The sequence below is a fragment of the Tamandua tetradactyla genome, chromosome 13, assembly GCF_023851605.1.
Source record: "Tamandua tetradactyla isolate mTamTet1 chromosome 13, mTamTet1.pri, whole genome shotgun sequence".
In the NCBI taxonomy this organism is placed as follows: domain Eukaryota; kingdom Metazoa; phylum Chordata; class Mammalia; order Pilosa; family Myrmecophagidae; genus Tamandua; species Tamandua tetradactyla.
Window position 1 is genome coordinate 63,151,385 of NC_135339.1, and position 10,747 is coordinate 63,162,131.

Genomic DNA, 10,747 nt, shown 5'->3' on the forward strand with positions numbered 1-10,747 from the left:
CTCCACCTTCCCCCATGTCCATCCACCTGCATAGGAACATCACATGGCCTCCATCACTAAGGCCATCCCCAGCAGTCACCTAGCGAACTTGAGGCCCTGTCAGTTGGTAACATGGTGTGAATTCCCTTATGCTCCTTCCTCACTAAAGGCTCATGTTATGTAGGAAGCATGAACTGCCAATCAAAGACTGTCCCCAATCACTTTGCAGGAGATGAGCCATTATAGAGCCTGAGTGGGGCCAGGAAAAGGGACTGATGGTTTCAGAAACCCAGTCAAGCAAAACCATGAAAGACGACTCTGGTTCCAAACTCAGCACATATATGACGTTATTCCCCCGGATTGACCAAACAAACCCAGGACAAGTCCCCTTCCTTCAGCTAGAGAGGAGGGCCTGACTTGACCAGGCGCTGTTCCAGAACTGAGCAAAGGCTGAATCTTGGGGTTTATGGAGCTCGTCTTCATGGGGCTGACCTGCAGATCACCCAGAGAAGACCTGCACTCAGGAACCCTCTGTATCCCACCCTGCCTTCCTTACCCTCTCACTTAACTGCAGAATTAGCACCAGCCCAGGCTGGGAGGGCAGATTTATGTTTGGGCCTGCCTCCCTCCATTTAACCCAAGGCTGGCCCAGCCTCCAGACACTAAATTCGATTTTTGACAATTAAAGAGACTAATGGGCACATAGCCATCCCTAGAGCCAGATATCCAGAAAGGCCGTCCTTTAATATCCACTGCTGGCCAGCAGCCCTTCCTCTGGCTGCCCCCCCCCCCCCTTCTTTGGGTGGGCATTTCTCTCTCACATGTCCTATGTCTCTGCCCTGGTTCTTCATGCACTCTGGAGGTTTCTCTGGTCCCTCTGCTTCTCCAGCTTACCCCCTCCCTCCAGTCCCTTGCCAATGCCAGTGAGGCTCTGGGACTCTGCCCCTCAGCTCCTCGTCTTCCAATCTCCACCTTCCCCCATGTCTGTCCACCTGCAGTCTTTCCATCAGCCCTGAACAGATCGTAAGCCCCTTGAGGGCAGGGTCTTGTGCCCTGTGTATCCTAAATGCTTAGCACCCCGTGGCTGTTTAATAAATGTTTTTTGCTTCCTGAGACTTTGCCTCCCTTTTCCCACTCCTCTGATACACTAAGTCCCCAAGGCCTTCTCACCTGCCTTCCTGGGCCGAGGCCCAGCCCTCGCTGTGGCCTAGCCCTGGCTGTGGCCTGGCTCTGCTCCAGCTTGGGTTAGGTCCCCTTTCCCTGTGGCCCCTTAGCCCCAGCCGCTCTTGGGCTGGGCAGGTAATGAGATTGCAGTAAGTGGTGTTGGGGGGTGGGGGGCGGGGAAGATGCTCACATTCACTCAGGCAGACTCATAGCTCTGTCAGGCTGATTGGTCCTGAGTGGAGGCACAAACGGCCCCCCATGGACACACTGAGATTGGTTATAAAATTACAAGCATTTGTTCTGCTGTCAGTGTCCTTCCCTCTCTCCCCTCTGCCTGCTGCCTGGGCTCCACACAGCCCTCCACCTCTCCTTCTCTCCCCTGGGGTCAGCCCACACCCCCAAAGGACTGTGGCCAAGGGCCACCGTGGCACATAGGACCAAGAGGCTGAGGCCACAGAGCCTGTCATCTGGGCAGGCCTTCACGCCTTAGCCCTGGGGTGGGTGGCCCTCAGGCTGGCCTCAGAGTAATCCTGGCCCTGAGCTCAGGGTTTCCTCTTCATGTTCCCTGAGGGCATGTGGAGATGGGGGCTTGGGACAAACAGGCCTCAGAACCCATATACCCCAAGAAGAGGCAGAGGTGGATGTCCCAAGCCCCAGGTCTGGGAGGGAGGGAGCTGTAGAAGCCAGCTCCATCAGAGAGGCCCACTACTCTCCTCCTTTCATGAGCCAGTCCCCCGCCCAGTACCTAGTAACCCCCAGTTAAGGATGAACCAGCCCTGAGGAGAGCCTCCACTGATTCCTGAAGCTTGAGCCAGACCTGAAAGCCAATATGGCCCACCAGTCCTTTGCTATGGTTACTCTTCTTTGGGTCAATTCCTGTCCCTGCAACCTCCCTCTAAGGTCAAGTGTCAGTGGCCATCAATCCCTCTGGCCTTTGCAAAGCCCAAATGCACCTTAAGCAGGCCTGCGTTGAAATCCTGTTTTGTGTTCATGCTCTCACAGAAATATCTGCTTACTGGCTCTGCTTCCCTGCCTGAGAGAGTGTCCCCCAGCCCCAGCCCCAAGGCCTTACCCTGGCGTCTCAGCTCTTTCCCTACATTCATTTCCCCAGTAGGGCCCTGGCCCCTGGCCCCTGGCCCCTGGCCCTTCACTGGCTCCTTAGTTCCAGACTTAGTCCCTGCCTGAGTGAGCCAACAGCTCCTTGTCCAGAGGCAACAAGGCACCCTGGAAGCAGCTTGGGGAGGGGATGCTGAGGGGGCTTCCCCATCTTGAAGTGGAAGCTTTATGGGGCAGTATCTCCTGGCTGCTGTCTACAAGGTGCCTTGCCACCATCTGTCATTCATTCTTAGCCCAGAATGTATTTACTGTAATTACATCTTTAATTAGGGTGGTGACGGCTCATTGTTCACCAACAATGATGGATCGGAGCCTCCTGTTTGCCATCCTCCCTCTGTCCAGCACCCTCCAGGTCAGCTCCACACCAACCTTGGGGTTGGAGAAGATGCACGAGAACCTGCTTTCTCCCCACTGAATCCCAGGCACTGAGGCCTGGAGCAGCCATGGGCTCTACCCTAAGTTTGATTGTGCTCTTTTGGACCCTTATGGACCCTGACATTTCCACCCAGGGCCCTCTGCAAAAACGCTGCAGGCTTCTGGTAGCCACAAAATTTCTCCTTAGTCCGGACTGGCCAGGTTAGGGGTGGCCCAATGTATCCCATCTCCCACCCCATGCACACGCATGTCATCGTCACCCTTCCAAGACCTGGCAGCGGCTACACACTCCTCATCCACAGAGGTTAACAAGCACAGAAAGCTCCCTGAGAATTAACCAGGGACTCTAACCAAAACGCGATCTCCACTGCCCCCAAACTACATCCACCCAGACTATATGCCCACACCCAAGTCTGCAGGTGGTGTGCAGATAATGACTCAGTGAATGGATGGGTCAGTCAGAGAGAGGGAATCTGCTCCTGGAGGGTAGGGTTTAGAGCTACCCAGTGGAGACCAGGAACTGACCCAGTGGATCTTATGCAGAGGAGCAGGATGGGCAGTGAAAGCCCAGGAATCTCCAGAAGGCTCTCTGGAGGTAAGAATCCTAATCTGGGATAGAATCCCAGCCTGGCAACCTACTAGCTGTATGACAGCGGGTGAGCACCCTAACCTTGCAAAGCCTTAGTTTCCTCACCTATAAAGTGGGAGTGAAACAGCAGCCTACCTCATACGGTTGTTGTGAAGACTCACTAAAACAGTCTGGGTGAAGTTGCTGGAAGCTACAGGAAAAGGTGGAGCTGATTTCTCATGTGGCTGGGCTAGCAGACACAGGTGCTGGGAGACAGATACCCTCTTGGTTTGGAGACTATCCTGCCAAACCCAGGCACTATTTGGGCACAGGATGGTGGGGGTAGCCAGACTGTGACAAGGGTGGTGTAGGATTCGGTGCACAGTAGTTGCCCAGGACAGGCTTGCTGAGCTGAAATGGCCAACCTCCTTCCAGAGGTTGCAGGGGCTCTTCCCAGGGTAGTTAAGATTTGGTTAGGGTGGGGCTCTAGCCAGGGCCTAGCCTGATTCAGTGATTCAGTGGGAAGGTACTGGGTGGGGTGGGGTGGGGGGAGGTGGGTAGGGGGAAGCCTTAACAACCTGGCAGGGAGGTTAGCCCCAACCTTATCTTTAAGGAGTTTGGCCTAGGAGATGGCAGGGCTGATGAGGTCGTGAAAGCTTCAAGCCAGGCCTCAGAATAGGGGTTAAAGGGGAGACACATGGGGTACACCCTCTGTCCATTCTACCTTTCAGTTCTAAAATTCTGTGACTCCCCTCCTTCCGTGGGACCCTGTTCTTCACCATAGAGCCTCCCCACCCCCAGGTTGGCTCCCTCAGCATTCCTCTTCCCCAGTGACACCGGACAGGGACCCTCTGCCCAGAGCGACGCTGGGGCCCAGGCTGGAAGAAAGCATGGTACCTAGCGGTAAGTATGCGCAACATTACATATGTATATTGGAGAGTAAATAACCCCAAAAAGCGCCTTGTAAATAGACTCCGAGTTTATCCTTTATTAATGAGGCACCGAGTGCCCCGCTGTTTTAGAGCAGCGAGACTTTCATAATATCAAAACCTAAATTACACTTGCATCTCTCATCCCAGGGACGATCTTTTGGCTCCGTTTGCATAGTGAATAAGCAGGAATCCCTCCCGGCCTGCCTGGGATCTGTTGGCACGTTTCTTCTGGTGGTGGGAGGATGTACGGGTGTGTACACACACACATGCACTCACACATACTGAGTCCCTCGAGAGCTCCGGGTCTGCTTAGGCCTCAGGGTCTGATGGGCGAGGGCTGCCTGGAATGCCAGCCTGCGTTCCTTGTGCAGAGTTGGCGGGGTCAAAGGGCCGGCCCTGAGGCTCTGGGGTTTGGACGTGTGGATGGGGCACTTCCAAGATCTGTCAGCAAGTTAGTCCCGTCTCCCAGCTTCAATTCCCCTGTGAGTAAAAGGCGATATTTCCTCGTGAGGCTGTTGTGAGGACTAAGCAAGATGGGAACTGATCGGCAGTGCTTGAAGGATGGTGCATAGTACGTGGTTTGTAAATGTGGCCTGTGAAGATGATCACGACGGCAGTGTCCCTCTTTGGGGTGGAACACTGCTGTCTTCTGCTTAGTTTCCGAAACAGACCACGTGTGGGGCCACAGAGCTCCAGCCCCAGCCTGGCACCAAGGTCCTGACTGGGTGGGGGTGGAGGGGGGAACAGGTCCCATCTCACCTCCAGCAACTTTAAGTCCTGACACTCCGGTGCCTCCAATCTTGTGCGCAGCCAGTGCAAGGAGGCAGGACCCTTCATTCCCCAGGTCCAAAAAAAACCTCTCAGGTCTCTTGGGGATTGTGCTCATCCTGGGCCGGGCCGGACTGGGTGGGCAGGTGAGCAGGCGGCCGCAGTGTGGGCAGAATTTACAACTTGGCCAGCCAGGTTCCCGGTGCTCCAGTGGGCGTCATGTCAAATCTGTCCCATTATATGGACAGTTGAGTTTAATAGTCATTGTGTGCTTGCTTGGAGCCCAGCAAACATTGCGGGGCGACACCCCCTCCACTTGAGCTGCCTGCTCCCCAGCCACACGGCCCATCCATACAGTAAATTAAAAATATGAATCACTTCTCCCCACTGCCTCCCCAAACGCTCATCTTGTCAGCCTCTATGTTGCCTTCATTTGTATTACCTTAATTTAATGTTAATTATGGTCTTCATTTACAAGGAACAAGCGAGCCCCGCTCTGCCAGGGGACCTTCCCCTGCCCCTCCCCCTCAGCTCAGGAGGGAGAAGCTGGAGGAGATGGAGAACTTGGGGGATTGCAGAAAGGGTGAGGAGGGGAGTTAAGGGGAGGGCGTGAAATGGGACCTGGTGGCCACTGGTGGCCATTCTGAGAAGGATTAGGAGGACCCCCCACCTCCCCCATATACATTGTCAGTCGTGTGTTCCTCCAGCATTCATTTATTGAACACCTAATATGTACCAGACAAGCAGAGCAGGGGAGGGGAGGTCTCGCTCCCAAATAGTGGCTAACGGGGTCCTCTCTGCCATCCTGAAGTGAATGTGCCAGAAAGCAGCATCGGGAAGACGCATTATCCATTCCCTAAGTGGGGTGACACCTGACCTAGTGCAGAGGGCACAGAACGCGGACAGAAAATTTTCACCCCCTTCCAAACTCCCCCCTTGACTACCAGTGGCATCCTGACCCCAATCTGCCGCATACCCCCTCCAGGCAGGAAGTTCTTTTTTCTGTCTTTCCTCAGTTCCTCTTGCTGCTGCAGATCAGCCTAGTCTCAGAGCCTGAGTGAGATCAGGGGTGGTCGAGTGACTCCCTCCAAGGCTGCACAGTCTTGGGCGGGTTGGAAGAACGGGATTTGGGGTGGGAGGAGCACCTGGGCTCTGTTCCCCTTGGGCCAAACTCTTCCTATGTTGAAGCTTAAGGGCAGGCTTCTCTGGATCACAGCCTGAGGGTTAAGGGAAGGTGCTTAACGTGTGAGATCAGAGCTTGTTTATTAGTGCTTATTCTGTGTCAGGCATGATGCTGAACCCATCATGTATATTCTCTCATTTAATCCCCACAAGAGTGTGTTCACAATTAGATGGGAGCTCCTTGAGAACAGTGTTTTGTTTAATTCTGTTTTGTTCACCACTGTTCCCAAAGACTACAACAGTGTAGTCCCAAAGACTACAACAGTGAGTGTTTAACAACTAGGTGTTGAACGACAAAACATTCATTCCAATTTCATAGGAATGGAAACGCTAGCTCAGAAGACAGGTAGAGGAGCTGGGATTTGAGCTCCAGAGCCAGTGGGCCAGAATGCCACCCAGAACCCATCCATCATCCCAACAGCCAATACCCCTCATCCCAACACCCAACACCCATCATGCCATACACCCCCTCACCATCCCGCTACACAGCTCTGCTGACTTGGCCAAAGAACCTTGCGTCTGAGAGCCCTGGGAGGGCTGAGAGTGATCGTGTGGCTGTCCCTGGGCTGCCACACTGTCGGTGGGACACATAGTCACACACAGACCTGTAGAGCCTGCAGGGGGCTCAATAAATGTTGGTGGTTGATGTCACATGTGTGCACAGAGGCTGCTGGCAGAGGGCCACCTGCACTCAAGCTGCCATTAACCATGAACCATCCCCATTCTCTCCTCCTCGGCTGGGGAATGAGGATTTCCAGCTGGGAATAGCCGCCTGACGGATGAGTGTTCTGAGTGTGTGTGTCTGTATGTGTGTCTGTCTCCAGGGAGCTTTGAGCCACGCACAAGGACATGTCCCCCTGAGGTTCGTGTGCACTTTGTGCGTACATGAGCACGTGACAGCAGGCCTTCTGTGCTTGTGTGCACACTTGTACTCAAGCACGCACCTTCCCCGCCCCCGCCCCGTCCCCACCGCCCCGCCTGTCAGCATTGCTGATGACATTGGCGCAGAGGAAAGTGATGACAAATGCCCGTTATCAGCGAACGAGGCCGATGACAAATGGGCGGGCGCCCGAGCAGCCCCATTACGCTGTAATAACAGAAGATGGATGGCCTGGCGCCCCCCACCCCCACCCCCCCCCTGCCCTCCCTGTGCTGGTAACGGGAGCGGATTTGGCCCCGCCCGCCCGGGAGGGAGCCGAGACGCCGCCACCGGGCAGCCAATCACGGCGGGGCCCCGGACGCCAGGCCGAGAGCCCGGAGGGGACGAGGCCGCCCGCCGCGAAGGAATAAAGCAGCGCGCTCAGCGGCCCAAGGGCGCCCCGGGAGTCCGGCCTGCCCGCGGCCGGGACACACAGCTGTGCACACACATGGCCTGCACACGCGCCAACCGCCTGTTTCCTTGCAAGGTGCACATATAGCCACAACCCGTATATCACGGGACCACGCACACATGCTTTTGTGTTCAAGCATGCACACACATCTGCCACCCAGATCTGAGGCTGCATCCACCCATATAAGTCCATTCACACAACCATGCATAACCATGTACCTGCAATTCATGCACATGTCCATAGAAAGCACTTATGTCTGTGTATATGTATGACTGCACATGGATGTATATGGATATATGTATATATATAAGCAACACATGCTTGTGCATGAATACAAACCCCCACAGAAAATTTTGTGCATGCAATTCAGCGTCTCCAAGCACTTCTTCTGTTAAGCAGAATATGCCCACAGCAGTATCAACAACTATAACTGAGCTCCAACCACTTGTCAGCAAGGTGCTGTGGAATTTACAATGGTAAGTATGGTAAGTATGACACCATCCCTGTCTACTATACTAGAGAGGGGTGAGGTGCAGACAGATGGCTATGAGTGAAGTATATAGTTTGTAGTGGGAGATTTCTAACAGGAAAATCAGGAAAGGCTACCTGGAGGAAGTGGCTGAAGGAAGAATAAAATTTCAAGAGGAATTGATACTGAAATGGGAAGTGAGGGAGTGGTTGGGGCAAGAAATCTAAGGGGCCAGCAGCCCAGGTGAATGGTGTTGGGTGAGGGGGATGTGGAATGAGATGTATCAGGTAGCCTGGGCCCAGGAGGCTGGAGCTGGGGAAAGGATGGAAACTATGAAGCCAGTGAGGAGGCTGGGGGCAGGTGCAGGTCAGTCACCCAGCATGAGGCTGTGCTGCACCTCCATAGAAAAGAAAAGAAGCATCAGACTTGGCAGAAGCAGGACAAGACCAGAGAGCCAATGAATGGAGAAATAAACGTGGAGGGGCCAGGCAGGGTCAAGTTCATGGGTGGGTGAGCTGTGCAGTACCATAGGGCCCTTGTGTTCAGAAGGTCCCCAGGCTTGGTTTAATGCCCTATTGTCTCTGTTTACAGATTCATAATAATTTTTAAACAAGGGACCCCACATTTTTATTTTGCATTGAGCTCTGGAAATTATTAAGCCAGTTCCGGAGTCAGGGATATCCCAGGTTTCTAGGTTGGGCTACGAAGATGGTAGAAGGAGCAGATTCAAGGGAGAAAATGATGAATTTGCTTTGGGACAGGGGTGTGAGAGCCTGGCAGTGGACTGAGGGGTTGAGGTGGTGGGTGAAGATATGGTGTCTCCTTACCAAAAGTGGGAATTGATGCCTTGCCTGTGCTGCTTCGCTTGCTCTTTTCTCCTCTGCAGTGAGTCCACATACCACCATACACCAGAGGGTGCCTCCAAAAATATACCCATGCTACGTATCCCCCTTGCTAAATTCCTCAATGTTCCCCTTTATCCCCAGGGCCTGGTACTCAGTACTTGTTTGTTGAAATAACAAGTGAATGCATAAATGAATGTGCACACGAGTCCTCATGCACACACATGGGGCATCTCATGTGCCCATCACCAGGGACTCATGCACGCCCAAATATATTCCCCCACCCCACTGCCCTAAACTTCTTCCAGGGTTGTTCTGTCGCTCTGTGTCTACTTAGGGGGAAGAAGGCCTTTGCTTCAGTGGCCCGCTCGTTGAGTGTTGCAGAGAGAGCTGGGCAGGAGTTAAGGATGAGGAGGCAGAGGGAGGAGTCCAGGACTCCAGGGTGGTGGGGCTAGGGGGAGGCCATGATTTGAGGCCAGAAGTTCTGAATCCAAGTCTCAGCTCCTAAATCTACTCTCTCTGAGCTTCAGCTTTTTCATCCACAAAATAGGAATAATAGGTAGAAAAGCACTTCCACTGGACTCTTGATGCTGATCTAGATTATTATGGGAGCAGCATTAAATTCAGGCAGCCATTGAGAGGGCTCCTTTCCCCGCCCACCCCTATACTTTGGGTCACTTGGGGTGCCAGAAATATAGTGGTGGTTCAGGGAATAACCCAGGTGACCTCAAACAGGGAAGCTTTGGCCCATTGCCAATAGAAGTCATTTGTTCAGGAGTTGAGACTTGGACTGTTGCCTCTTACAACTCAAAGGCAAGCAGCGACACAGGCAAATGTGGGATTTCTCCCTCCCACCCCCACTGAAGTAAGTACTGTGACCTCAGGTAGCTTGGGTTGGGGGGAGGCAGAGAACACCTCCAGAGAGATGATCCAAGAGACAGAGGGAAGCAGGTGGAGGGGATGAAGGAAGTGGATGGGGAGCCTTCTTTCCGAAGGAGCCTTCCTTTGCCTGACCTGCCACCTGCCGACGGTGGCTTCAGAACGTGTGACTTTCTCCTGTCTACAGAATGGGGGAAGAGAGTTTTCCCAAGACTGCTCCCACACCTGTCTCCCTCTCCCTCCTGGAAACCACTTTAAGTCTCTCCTGCACGTCCTGGTCCCTATCTCAGCTGTGTTAACCATCGCCTTTCAGTTCCCTCATGAAGACCCCAGGGAAGCCCCTGCAAGGGGCCTGCTGTGAGAGGCACTGCGATGCCGGGTGAAAAGGGATGGGCCAGCTAATGGGCCTCGTCCCTCCTCCCCTTACCAGTTCACTTTTTCTGTAGCGTTATTGACCCGTCATTAGTTATCCGTCCAAGGTCGCCCAGCTTGGCCCAGCCATAAATCATGGCGGCTGGAGGGGGCGAGGCGCAGAGCGCTGATTCCCGGGCCTCTGCAGAGAGTTCAGCCACGCACAGTACGGGAGGAGGCGCAGAAGGCCCCACCCTCGGGGGATGATTACCCCCAGAGGACTGGGTCCCCTTGGCCCCACCCACCCCAGCCCTGCTCATCTTTCTCCTCCACTTTCCCCCTCCGTTTGCTACTCCAGAGCCGCCTCTCCCTCAATCCGTCACTCTCCAATCCTCTCCCCATCTCCTTCCTCTCCCCCCACCCCAGCTCTGCGCACTAGAAGCCACCAAGGTAGGGGAGAGTGGTATTGATTCCCACGTATTCGGTGTCTCACCCTCCCGGTTTCCCAGTGTAGAGCTGCCAGAAGCAAGGACAGAACTCCCCCTGGGGGAATGAAGGCACAGAGTCCTCACTAGAGGTGAGTCTGGGAAAGGACTTCCAACCGATTCGACGTTAAGGTCACCAGCCCAGGCCGGTCCCGGATCCGCAGCCCCTGCTTCCCCGCCAGGTGATGGGGAGGGGCGCGCGGAAGGGACGCTCAGTGCCCAAATCCTCATCCGGCCGTTCTCCTTCAGCGGGGCGGGGACCCAGCCGGGCTCGGTGAAAAGCCACCCTCGGTGCTCTCTCTGGAA